The 14,296-nt window shown below is 43.8% G+C and overlaps 1 pseudogene; it reads left to right on the top strand.

Annotated features, from left to right (window-relative positions):
- Window positions 1–6,879, top strand: part of LOC144824228 (uncharacterized) — a 42,890-nt pseudogene extending 36,011 nt beyond the window's left edge.
- The last annotated feature ends 7,417 nt before the right edge of the window (window positions 6,880–14,296 follow it).

The raw sequence follows: 14,296 nt of genomic DNA, 5'->3' as shown, positions 1-14,296 counted from the left end.
AAAAGCAAAAAGATTAGGGGTGAACCCGCCCTAAGGGCCAAGTCCAACAGATTGTCTTTTGGATTGATGACAATCTGAGGGCCATCTGCTTAAAAACAGACTTTACATTAAATAGTTTAAGTATTGAAGCCAGAGGTCGGATGTATAGGTTAAATATTAAAGGGGAGAGGTTGAACCTTGGGGCACACCTCCGTTTAGCGGAATTAAGGTGGAACTAAACTTATTTAAGTAGATTAGTTTAAATCTGTCAGAGACAAAGAATCCTAACCAGGAGTAGGCTTTATTTTTAATATGCAAAGTTCTTAGACAATGTAAGCGAACTTGATGGTCGACAGCATTTAAAGCATTGAATAAGTACGGGAGTATAACCACTCCTGAACTACCTCTGTTGACTATTAGTCTCAGGTCGCTAATAGCACATATCATGACATGCTCCATACTGAAGCCATAATGGAAGCCAGCATTTGTTGCATATAAAATGAGTTTATGTTCAACAAAGATTGCAGTTGTTTGGTGGCAACTCTTTTCATTACTTTAGCCACATAAGAGAGATGGGCCTATAATTCTTCAGGTCCTTAGGGTTTATATTTGGTTTCTCTACAATAGGTCTTATGACAGCCTTTTTTAATGATAAGGAGCTAAACTCTTGACAAAAGAAGTATCTTAAGGGCACTAGAGTAGGCAAAAGTTTTAAGCTGGTTATTGGTTGCTGCGTCTATGTGCATTTTATCACTAGTTTTCTTTATTTTATCTAAGAAACACTTTGAGAGGGAGTCAACTAATTCTTCTGTTGGCTTGATAACATTGGTAGCCAACCCATTATTGATAAGAGTATCAGCAATTTAGAAAAATCTTGCAAGTTGTTTTGGGCATGAAGAACCTAATTTAAATAAAATATTACTTTTGTTTTCCTAACTTATTGGTGTATTTACACATGTGTTTGATGCACATGTCTTTATCAATAGTGTTATACGTTTTTGCCAATTTTTTCCAGGTTTTTAAATATTTTCTTTCCCTCCTTAAGTGCTTCAGTACACCAAATGTTGGCGAGGTATTTTGTTTTACCATTTAATTCTCTAGTCAGGCATGGCATTTGGTTGACTCGTTTTGAGCCATGCGAAAAGATTGAAGAGTACCATTGTCATCCTGAATATCTTCGATTGAGGTAAATTACAATTGATGGCTATTTCTTTAGATGCTTTATCAAATTTCACAGGAGTTACAACTTTCTAATTGCAATGAATTATTACAGCCTGCCACGCTTTAGTAGAGGCATTGTGCGCTTTGAAATATCAAACTTTCTCAAAGTTTATCGATTTAGCTCTGAAGAGGAGTGAAATTTAATCTGTTTGAACATAGTGAGCACGAGGTTTAGGGGGTCACTGACCTAGAAAGTGTGGGTTTTTACTAATTAGGTTATGCCTAAGAAAGTGCATTCAGACATTTGGAGCTGAAGAAACTAGTCAGGGAGTCAGCCCAGAGGGTAAATCCCATAAGACTAGAATTTTTGGAAAACAGATGCAGGATGCTATGGCCTCTCTTCTTGCCTTTGGAGGTTATTAACTTCAGTTTGTGAGGGGCAACAGCACAGAATGCAACCAAGACGAGAATAGTGTTTTAAATCAATGGAAAATAATAAGGACCTTGTGCCCTGGTATCGGGAAAAGGTCAATTTTAATGAGTTGTGATAGATTACGCATACTCTGCCTCCTTGTTTGTGCGGTCGCATCTAATGATCTTTTAATTAGCTGGTATTACTTCATCTAGAATCGGATTGCAATTAGAAGAGAGGCACGTTTCAGTTAAAAAGCATATCAAGCTGTTCAATTGTAATTAGCGCCATGAATCAATATGCAGTTTTTATTTGCAGTGCATGTATTATGAAGACCTTCTTTCAATTTATTTATGCGTGTAGCAGACAATCATTTAGGATTTAGGGAGGTAAAATATTTAGAGGCAGATTTACAAGAAAGTGAAGCATATGTGTAGATGTGTCACTTTCCATGTGCCACCCTTAGAAACTCTTGCGCCACCATGGATGCGCCGTATCTACTTTGCGGCGCACCATAGTGCAAGGATTGACAGAGGCGTCAGACATTCGGACGCATCTTTTGGGGCAAAAGTCATACATTGCTGGAGTCGTGTTGCAAGCACGACACAATTGCAGCAATGCCAGGGGAGGCCTATTCCCAATACACTGTGTCACTCTTTGACGCAGTGGCATCCTCGAAGTGGCACAGTTAAATCTTGTAGATTTCACTGCATCACTTCAACGAGATATACCTGCGTGGGAACGCCCACACTGGATACATTATATCTGACACAGGTATTATGTGACGCAGGGCTTTACAACGTGACTCATCTCCCTAGATGCGTCACATTGTAAATTGGCTGCATTTTTTACGTCGCAGATGCGCCCCAAAAGTGACGCAACGGGGGCGCAAAAGTGTTGTAAGGGGCTTGTAAATCTGCCCCACAGAATCATATGGCACTTTGGGAGGTTGGAGCTCTTTTTTTGGAATATATGTTGGGCTAGGGTGAGAGATTGATATGTCATCCAGTTTATTTTCTTAGTTTAGAGGAATGTTTGTAAGGAGAATACCTTTATTAGTGAGCATTTGCTTGGAGGTTTCATTTAAATGATAATGAGAGGAAAAATTAAGAATTGCACAGCAGTTTTTATCCTTACCTAGGTCTAAATTGCAGAGCTTCCATTATATATTATAAGGGAAGAGGGAGAGAACAGACAGACACCTGGCTCTGCCCAGCACCAGGCGTAAGTCAGGCAAAAATATGAAAATTAATAATATTGTGAACTGGAATAAGCAGGGCCTTAAATAGAAATATAGAAGAGCATGTACTCACTATCCACAGACCCCACAGCTTTTCACGATTTTGCGATTTGCAACTTTATCACAATATTGGCCGACATGCATAAAAACAACAATTACAGAATCTCCATGAAAATTAAGAAGTACCCATTCTGTTATGGTATGTTATGTGTTTTTATTATAAATGCTGCCTGAAAATTGGCTCTGCACAATCTGCACAGTCTGTCTCAGTGACACACCATGATAGGCTGTGCAGCAAAAAACACAAACACCTAGTTGGACTTATGTTCTGTTTCTGGTCACCAAATGATGTGCTCTGATAACGAACATTGCACCTGGTGGGCTTTAGGGGGACTCTTTACGAGCCAATGTGCATTGCGTTTGTACCACGCAACGCAGCGTGGTACATGCGTGACGCAAACCTTAAGTGAGATTTATGAAGCCATGCAAGGCCACTTTGTGTGGCCCTGAGTGGCTCCATAAATCTGGGGTAAAGCAACTCAGCACAATTCGCTGTGTTGCCTTATTCTGCACAAGGGAGTCGTTCCATGGGCATTACATGGGTGTTACCACGCAACTCCCATGGTTTTTGATGCATTCCAGATATACCAGAACTAGAAAACCTAAGAATGTGTAAAAAAGATACACTTTCCCAGGAGAGGTGTAACAAGGAGAATTATCTTTATTTCCCCTTATTATTTCCTCCTTCTGCAGCACCCAGAAAGAGGAATATGCCTCTCAGGATTGTTTTTGGGCAAAAGCAATCATGCATGCAACGCAGCCACCCTTACATCATGGTGCAAGGATGCCTGTGTTTGTGTTAGGCTGCCAAAACAGCACCAGTGCAGGGGAAAGGCAGGAATGCCCCGCATTCCCTTAAATACAGTGCATTCCTGCCCTTTCCCCGTCTTGCAGTGCAGCATGACTTGCTACACTGTACTTTATGACAAGTTCATAAATTTACCCCTAGGTTTTTATGTGAGGCATTGGATTGGCAGCACAACCAAGTACTGAACACAGAGTACCACCAGTGTATGTGGGTGAAAATGACTAAGATCACCATGAATTGCATTTTTTATGAACCCAATGTCAAATGTGTTAAGGTGCATCCCAGCACATTTCTAGGCACACAAATGCAGATCCAAAGTTTCTTCAGAGCCTAAACTAATATGTGACAAATTCAGCTACTCATGGCTTTTAAAAACATTATGATTTCAGGGTGTTAGACCTGGCATCTTTTGGCATGCATTCTGACTTTCTCAGGCCTGCCAAGTATCATTCATCAGGTGTGACTCTAACACATTTCAGTGTGGTTTTCCGCATCACCGCACTGGAATGCATTGTCACACATTTTTAATGCCAGTCTGAAACTGGCTACGCGGCGATACCACCTGTGCATCTGTGCGCCAGCTCTGCTGCTCCCACCACAGACTTGCCAGCAGCCTGGAGCCTGCCAGCACTAAATAGTTAAAGATCTTAAAGTCTGGTCAGCTCTGGAGTCAGAGTGCTAGCTACAATGTAACAATCTGCCTCCCCTGCTGCCTGGATGCATTTAATTTCCTGCCTGCTGTGCCGCGCGGCTTTCAGACACCACTGTGACTCCCACTCTCAGACCCGGGGCCTGCCCTCAGAGTGGTTGCTACTGGCAGCTGTGGCACCATGGGGAGCACCAGATTGGATGTGACCTTGTGCCTCGTCACGTCCTGGAGAAGGAGGAAGTGAGGTAAGGTCAGGTGGTAGGCAGAGAAGTGGGGGGACTCAAGAGACGAGGCGTCCTTGTGGCGGTGCACTGCCTGCCTGCTGTCTGTGCAATAATTAAACCTGCATTGAACCGACAAGAGGCAGCCAGCATCGAGTGACTTGACCAGTCACTTTGACTCTCTCATGGCCTCTGTGGCACATTATCAGAGGCATGATCACCATCAACATCGTGGTGATCGCAGCGGTGGGCGCAAACTAAGTGCAGCCGGCCAACCGGGCGGGGAACGAGCCAGTCAGCTGTGCTGTGCAGCCGCGCGTCCCAGTGCAGCTTACACCGTGGCCGCCAGACTGACCGGGATGTAGAGACACACAGCAGCAGTCTGTGAAGGTCATTAATAAAGTAAGTGTACTTGTGAGAAGAATGTCTCCTGTGGGCATCAAGGAGATTTTGATCTGAAACGCCATATTAGCATTAAAGTTCATACATCTCTTCAAGGCACAAAGTTTAAAATGAAGCCAATCTCTGGCTGCATGTCAATGAAGAGTTCCAGCGAAGACTCCCTTGCCAGAGAGGCGGAAATAAAATTCACAGGATTTTTGGCAGAGCATAATGGACCCTTTGCTGCTGCTGATCATTTGGGCAATCTCATAAGGACATGTTTTGTTTCCCAGACTCTGAAATTGAGCAGGGTTATTCTTGTGCGAGAACAAAATCAACCTGTTTATTAAATGCTGCCATTGCACCAGAGTTGTTGACTCACTTAGTGGCTGATATGACATCCTCATCTTTTAGTCTTTGTGTTGATGGTAGGAATGATCAAGGCATTGAAAAAATGAACCCCATAACTGTACGTATTTTTGATACGAAGCAGGGTTTGGTATGCTGCAAATTTCTTGACATTTAAGCAAGGAAAGTATAGCTAAAGGTATATTTACTGCAGTATCTAATGTTATGACAAACCATTCCATTCCTTAGGAAAATTGTATTGGCTTTGGTGTAGATAGTGCCTCAGTGAATGTGGGAATGTGGGAAGGCATAATTATTTTAAAAGTAGAGTACTCTCTTTGAATTCTAATGTGTATTTTTATGGCTTGTCCGTGCCACATAGCTCACAATGCTGCATCCCATGCTGCTTCTGCCTGCTGTTCTAGCGTGAAACATTTTGATATAGAGGAATTGCTTGTAGATGTCTACTTCTGGTTTGATCATTCTTCAAAACGTATGCTGAATTCTGCCAATTTGTTGATTCTGATTACCGCTGGATGTTGAAATTTATTTCTGTGAGGTGGTTAGGAATGTCTGCATGTTTGGATAGACTGATTCATCAGTTTACTGCTCTGTGTTCGTACTTCCTATCAATACCAGGGAGTGACAGAAGTAGCAAAGTCAGGTTAAGGAGACTTGTTCACAGTTTTGATAACCCTATGACTGAGGTCTACTGTCTATTTCTTCATGCTGTGTTACCTGCTTTTGTTAATTTCAACCTTTTGCTTCAAAGGGAAGACCCAGTCATTCACCTCCTGCATGATGCCATGATCGAATTAATTGTTGTGCTCTTGAGAAGAATGTTTCATGTAGTTGTCATTCAGTTGTTCAAGGGGAGTCCAGATGCCAGTTTGCCTGATTTAACATCAGAAGAATGCCAGATCCCAGATACAAGTCTGTATGTTGGCATCATTGTGCAGGGAAAGTTGAAAAACATGCTGAAAATTAGGAACATTGAGCCAGGGACCCAGAAAGCTTTCTATGAAGCAGTACGCAGCTTTCACCAGAATGGCGTAAAGTATGCTTTAAAAGTCCTTCCAGTTAATAACAATGTGCTTAAGCATGCACTTTTTCAAGAAACACAAACACAGTTTTGATAGTGTGCTGTTCTTAGTAGAACGGGTTGCAACCTACCTCAAGTTTGCAGAGAAGGACCTAGTTTGCTTAGAGCAAGAATTTGCAAAATACCAGGTCACTGACTTTCAGGACCTATCAAAAAATGCAAGAGAAAGGGCAGCTATGAAAGTAAACTGTGGTACTGGTGAGGTTGTAGCTTACAGGATGGATATCATTTGGCATTCCCTTGTCACAGAATTTACTATTGTTGGCACTCAGAGAAGTAAGTTTTTCCTTCTATCTAAAGTAGCCCAACTTATCTTTACGTTTCCCCACAGCAATGCTGATGAAGAAAGGGTGTTCTCAATGATAATCAAGAATAAAACCGAATTCCGCCCCAGTTTATCACTTGATAGAACATTGTCTTCTATATTAATGTGTCAAATGAACAGGCTTCAAGGTGAAACATGTTACACATATTCTCCATCTGAAAAAATGAAAAAGGAGGCAACAACTGTGAGATAGGAGTACAACAAGTTGCATGGAAGCACATGTTAAAATATCAACCTATGTGTTATATTGGTTTCAGATATGAGTGCCCATAACCCTGATACGGGTTAGTGTGAGTAATGGGTTACTGTCAACCTCTGATGCTTGACACTGATAATGTTCTGACTGGACTGTTTGTGCTGGTCTTAGTATTTTCTCTTATTTAGGTTTGTCAAGTTGTGCAGGTGTTGTGTTTGGTCTAGATATTATGTACATATGTACCACAAATATTTTCCCGCTGGGTAACGAACTGTTGGGCCCTACCTGATCCCCGCACTGCCGGGATTCCACCTAGCCAAGCTCCACAGCAGCCCGCAGCCCTCCCGCCACCGCTCCAGCCATCAGCAGCCGCCGAGTGGAGGACTGCGGATCCCGTGGGGCATTGCGGCAGGAGCCGCCACCGCCATCTTCCGGCCCCGGACGCGCTGCATAAAGCGCGCCTCTTCAGTGTCGCGGGACGCGAGCGGGACGCCGGGCGAAGCCCTGGCAAAGGGCAAGCCCTCTTAGGCCCTCAGAGGCCCGAGGAGACCGGGCTGGGCCAGAGACCTTGGTTGTTAACTCGTCTGAGGACTACGGAACTGTAAGCAACCCTCCTTTTACGTAGTCTATTTTTACCCTTTTCTTTGGGAGTCCTTGACATTGTCTAAGAGTATAATCGTCACCCCTGAACTGTGGATTCCATCGAGGTTTCTTTAGTCGGCACCAGCTAATTGTACATATTTGGAGCATATCATTTTGATTGATTATAGCCTTTGCCTACCTCACCTATTTTCAACATGCTCCAAAAATAGCCTTATTAGAATATAGCTCTCTTATTTTTTGTGAACCCTGACATCCGCAGCTCACAAAAATGAAACGCGAAACTAGAAGTAAGGCTGCGGCAGGAGTGACAAAGTTGACGGGAACACTTGATGATTTCATAGTACGCACAAATTCATTGATAGATCAAGGAAATGTGCTCATGGAGAGAAGGGTATCTCAAGATCTAGCGTTTGCTAAGAGGTCGTCCATGGGCCACATTGTCGCGGCACGTAGCCCTGAAAATACCTTAAGTAAATCTATTTCCTTGCAGACACACGTGGAGGTCCATAATATCGCCTGTACCCAGCCTGCTCTTCAAGATGTGATCTCTTATGATCCTCAGGCTCTGGAACCTTCGGGAAATATTATGACTGTAGTACAATTCGATACCCAGGTTGAGAGTACCAACAGTCAAATGAGAGGGAAAAGGGAGGGGGCAATCCCTAAAAATAAGTGTATTAACAATAACAACTCCACTGCCAAGAAGGTAAAAGCAACGAATGCGGGGGGTATTAGTGATGATAGTAGTAAAGAGGCAGCAAGGGAAATTCTTGGGGATGAGCCAGGGAAAGAAGAGGTTGGTCCTAAAACCATGCCCATGATCATGTTAGATGATACCACCCTAGATGACACATTACCTGACATCTTTTCTAATAGTACCACAGCTAATAGCACACGTTCAAGAGCAGAAAGGGAAGATCCTCTAATATGTACTTTGACGACATTAATTAAATCCCTACTCATTCCCCTAGAAGAGAGGCTTCATGGGATAGAAACCCAACTCCATGAACTACAGAAGGACATAAAAGCACAGTACACTAGCCAGGTAAAAAGAGCAGCCCATGCAACTTTACCGGCTAATAAACCCCAGACACTTAATAAATGTGTAGCGGAAGGGAAAAAAACAGTGTCTAAAACCCCCTTGCTAAACCCCACTTGCTCTGAAGCAAGTAAAGCCGGTGCCAAATCCACTCTGGCAATCGAGGCAATCACAAATAAACCAGCTGTCCCCAATGTACCCACTCATAATCCCGACAAAGCTCAACAAGACAAGACCGAAAAACGTAGAAGCATCAACTTACCATCAGAAGCATGCCCCTACGTGGTTGTCTTGACTGGGGTTCCAGAATTGGCTTCTCAAATTACGGAACCCTTTTGGGCACTTAGAAATAAGGTGCTCCATTGGTTAAACTTCAATCATCCTTTACCACCAGCAATAACTAGTAACATCCTAATGGTTGAGTGGGTTCCCTGGGTGGGTTACAATATAAAAAGATCTCAGGGAGATTGTGTGGTTGTAACCTTTGAAGACCCTCGAACAGTGGATCATATCTGCCTGGGGGTATCTTGAAACTTTGGATCAACGATTGTAGCTAGACCCCTGTCCTACTTCTATATGCCAGTAGAGCAACCAGACAACAGATGGAGCTGGACTAGGGACTCCAACTATGCCAGGGGAGGGAGGGGGCATGAAATGTATAGGGATTCCAACCAAAATAGCTGGGGAGGGGGTGGAGAAGATGGATGGACTCTAATACAACGAAGGGCTGGGAGAACCCATCATGGTGGCCGTCAGCACTGTGGAGAATGGTTGGGCCCACAGTTTGCTCCACCCTTTTATCCCCTGCTACAATCGGTTTAGAGAATTGGAGGCAGTCGACTGACGCCCAGAGCGTGAAGAGGCCCTACAGTCTTCCCCTTTTTTATCCATTCCCTCAAATCCATCTGATAGTAGCTTACTACAGGAAATGCCTGATATGACTGTAGGAAGCTCAAGTGATAAGAGGGCCCTACATGACAATGAAATCATAAATTTGACAAACATTTTGGTGGGGGAGACTAATATATGCAAAAAGGGAGTAGGTCTTAAGAGTAAGAGTAATCAGATCTCTGTGTCCACAAAAACCCATGGTAAAACTACATCTGAAAAACATGGGAAGGAAATGGGACATGCCGTCATGGATGAGGCAGCAGTGGCTGAGAATAAAGAAATATGCAGCCTTATGTTTTGGAACGTGGCAGGCTTAAAACAGAAAATTATTAATCCCTCCAGCACCGCCAAAAATAACCTACACGAAGGAATGAAAGAAGTTGCCGAATGGATGAAACAAAGCCGTCTGAAACTGAACTCAGACAAAACAGAAGTCCTCATCCTAGGTACATCCCCCTCTGCATGGGACGACTCTTGGTGGCCGGAAGCCCTTGGAAAAGCACCCATCCCGACAGACCACGCACGGAACCTAGGCGTCATCCTGGATTCTTCACTCTCAATGAACAGACAAGTCAGCGCCGTATCCTCATCTTGCTTCAACATTCTTCGCATGCTCAAAAAAACATTTCGCTGGATCCCCACCGAAACAAGGAAAACAGTCACCCATGCTCTGGTCACGAGCCGACTGGACTACGGAAACACCCTCTACGCAGGTACTACCGCTAAACTCCAGAAGAAACTCCAACAAATCCAAAACGCCTCAGCCAGGATCATATTGGACATCCCGCGCAACGAACACATCTCTAGTCACCTGAAAGACCTCCACTGGCTACCCGTCAATAAGAGAATCACTTTCCGACTGCTAACCCACGCACACAAGTCACTCTACGAAATCGGACCAGAATGCCTCAACTCACGACTGTCCTTCTACACCCCCTCCCGCCAACTGCGTTCTTCCAGCCAAGCCCTCGCCACTGTACCTCGCATCAACAAGACCACCATGGGAGGCAGATCCTTCTCATACCTGGCTGCTAAAACATGGAACTCACTCCCCGCTTACCTTCGCCTTACCCAGAACCACCTAGCATTCAGAAAGCAACTTAAAACGTGGATATTTGACAAGTAATCCTCCTCCCCTCTCTAAGCGCCTTGAGACCCTCTGGGTATGTAGTGCGCTATATAAATTCTCTGACTTGACTTGACTTGACTCCTGGGAAACTGTCACAAATAGCCTGGATATCTTGGCTTTGCAAGAAACTTGGACCATTGATCCTATACATCTAAACGGCTATAAAACTTACTGTACGCCGGCAGTGGGGGAGCATACGGGAGACCTAAGGGTGGTTTAATCACGTACCTCTCAAATTGTCTAACATATGAGAGGGTACGTTTCTACTCCAAATGTAGTTTTTATCATAAAATGGTGATAGATACTAGGAAGGGAGCTAGTGTCATTATCATAAATTTTTATAATAATATCCCAAGTAGTTCGATCCAGGATATTTTGAAAATGTTAAGTAACGATTTACAATGTGAAATAGATAGTAAGGAGAAGGAAGTGATGATTTTGTGGGGGGGGGGGGATTTTAACTGTCCACTTTGCAAAAAGGGCCAAAAAGGCATTTGTGGTTTAATGTTAGAGCAGGACATTAACCTCACACATTTTGATCATACTTTAATCGGGGATCTGTTAAATGAGATATTATTTAATTATGATTTGGGATACGCAAATGAAATGGCCCATCGACCAACACCATTTGCCCCGACCTTTATTGGCAGGGGAGCATCGACTACTATTGATTTTAGTAACTGCTCAAATAGTTATGGCCATAGGATAAGTAGCTTCAAGATTCTTGACTCACCAATGAGTGATCATCTCCCACAAATACTTGAGATTGATATCCCGTTTGTGGTATGGCAAAATGACCAGCCCCCTACGCAGGCAGCCCCGGACGTGATGCTGGGGAGGCAAAATGGGTACACACTCAAGTGGAGTAAGGTGGTTCCGGAGGAATTCCTAGCTAAGCTGGTGAATACCTGTACAGATAGCTTCAGAATTTGCCTAGATGAAGACTCCGAGAGTGAACACATAATAGAACATTTTAATATTATAGCATCCACTATTAAAGAGAGTCTGAGGGTGGAGTCAAGGAATGGGCCTAAGAATAGTAGAAGATGGTTTGATAAGGCATGCACCAAGGCCCTCACTGAGCTTAAACACGCCATCCACCGGGTACCCCGGGACCCCTCTTTAATAAGAGACCTACGGAAACGCTACAATTTGGCATTGATCAGCAGGAAGAATGCCATAAAGAGGGTGGCTTGGGAAGAACTATGTGCAGCTTCACAATCTAAAGATACATCTGCTTTTTGGAGGGTGGTAAATGCCCCCTTCCTTTATGATAATACCAAAGCTCGCATGGAAATTGCGATTAATGAAGATGACTGGGTCGCACATTTCTCCACTCTCTACATGTGCCTAGAGGAAACTCCCGAAATAGGACCCAACCTAATGCACGAGAAAGGGGACGATTTACAAAAACTGGTGGTAACTCTGCCTGAAGTTTTAATGAGTCTGAAAGCTACAAAGAGTGGAAAGGCGGCAGGTCCAGATGGGATCCCAGCAGATCTGTATAAAGCCAATAGTGACATCTGGGGCCCCATGCTGGTACAGCTTTTTAACGCAGCATTAGTGAGGGGTCCGAGTCCATCATGGTTTACATCAATCATTGTTCCTATCTACAAGAAGGGAGATAGGCAAAATTGTGCATGTTATAGGCCAATATCCCTACTCGACTCATCTATAAAGATTCTTGGTAGAGTTATTTTAACTAAATTACAAAACTGGGCAGAGAATAAAGGGGTAATAAGTGATCTACTATTCGGATTCCAAAAGGGCATAGGAACTATTGAGCAGGGCCTAAATTTATTTATTGTTCAGCAGAAGTACATAACGATAAAAAGGGAGCGTTTATATTTCACGTTTGTCGATCTCACATCAGCTTTTGATTGTGTGTCTCACAATACATTATGGGAACTGCTGCTAAGGCTGGGCGTGGAAGAACCGATCATTCGCTTCCTGAGGGAATTGTATTCAGGGGCCACTGCTACTGTTCGCTATGGAAAAGGGGGGGAATGTAGTAGATCATTTGGGATAGGGCGCGGAGTACGCCAGGGGTGCGTCCTATTCAGAAAAGGGGGGTGGCGATGGACAGAGCATCTGAATTAAACAGAACACTCATACCCAGTCAAAAGATCAGGGCTTGATCCATCACCGTTTTTTAGCTCACTACACCATCCCAGCTCAGAACCTGGCTATATGCAAATTAGTCTGACCCTGGCCCAGTGCATCATGGGAACAGGGCAGACCAAACTACCAAGCCAATTATTTACTGGAAAGGAAACAAGCTTCCGGGGAACGGTTTCTGGCATTGCAGCCGTCTTCGGCCCGGCTTGCTTGAATCCTGATGGTGCAGTGAGCAAGGGACTCATGTCTGAGCATACCCTGCCACTCCTATAGTGGCCAAAACGATTCAGAAAAGGGGGGTGGCGATGGACAGAGCATCTGAATTAAACAGAACACTCATACCCAGTCAAAAGATCAGGGCTTGATCCATCACCGTTTTTTAGCTCACTACACCATCCCAGCTCAGAACCTGGCTATCTGCAAATTAGTCTGACCCTGGCCCAGTGCATCATGGGAACAGGGCAGACCAAACTACCAAGCCAATTCTTTACTGGAAAGGAAACAAGCTTCCGGGGACCGGTTTCTGGCATTGCAGCCGTCTTCGGCCCAGCTTGCTTAAATCCTGATGGTGCAGTGAGCAAGGGACTCATGTCTGAGCATACCCTGCCACTCCTATAGTGGCCAAAACGATTCAGAAAAGGGGGGTGGCGATGGACAGAGCATCTGAATTAAACAGAACACTCATACCCAGTCAAAAGATCAGGGCTTGATCCATCACCGTTTTTTAGCTCACTACACCATCCCAGCTCACAACCTGGCTATATGCAAATTAGTCTGACCCTGGCCCAGTGCATCATGGGAACAGGGCAGACCAAACAACCAAGCCAATTCTTTACTGGAAAGGAAACAAGCGTCCTGGCGCCTTTTTTATTCCTGATCTATATAAATGGCCTGGAGCCTCGTCTCCTACAAGAGTGCAGGGATATGCCCATGGTTGGTAAAAGATCTATTCCTGCACTCTTGTATGCAGACGACGCTGTTTTAATGGCTCGTACCCCATGGCCCTGCAAAACCTGATAACATCCTTTAATAAGTTCATGCTCAGTTTGGATTTAAAAATCAACTGTAGCAAAACCTTTTCCATGAACTGTGGAACACGAACAAAGAAGCAAATGAAAACGATGTTCATAAATAACGCTTCCTTAGAAAATACGTCCACCTTTCCGTATCGAGGCATCCTCTTTCATGAGACTGGTTCCTGGACAAGTGCGGTAAAGGCAAAAACTCTCTTGTTCTCGAAGACAACAATGGCCTTAAAGAGTTTCATAAAAAACTGGGAAAGAAACCGATAAGGGAAATTATAACTATCTATAATGCAACGTGTTTATCGGTGGCTTTGTATGGATCGGGACTCTGGGGGTATGCCAACATATAATCAATTCAACAAGTTGAAAATAAGTTTATGCGGTATATTCTGTCCATACCCGAAAGTATTGCGACCTTTATCTTCACGCGGAGCTGGGGCAGCTGTATATCTCGGATATAATTAGAACCCAGCCCATTCTCCTGTGGCATAGGGTATGGACTATAAATGAGTGTGTAGTAAATCGTGCCATACTCCAGGAGGTGTTAAAACTTGAAAATGTTAATGGTCTTAAGTGGTTAAATTATGTTAAAACTTTTTTGACAGAAAT

Source organism: Lissotriton helveticus, chromosome 3_1 (assembly GCF_964261635.1).
Source record: "Lissotriton helveticus chromosome 3_1, aLisHel1.1, whole genome shotgun sequence".
In the NCBI taxonomy this organism is placed as follows: Eukaryota; Metazoa; Chordata; class Amphibia; order Caudata; family Salamandridae; genus Lissotriton; species Lissotriton helveticus.
The sequence above is the reverse complement of the archived record's forward strand: the minus strand, read 5'-3'. Positions and strand labels throughout refer to the sequence as shown.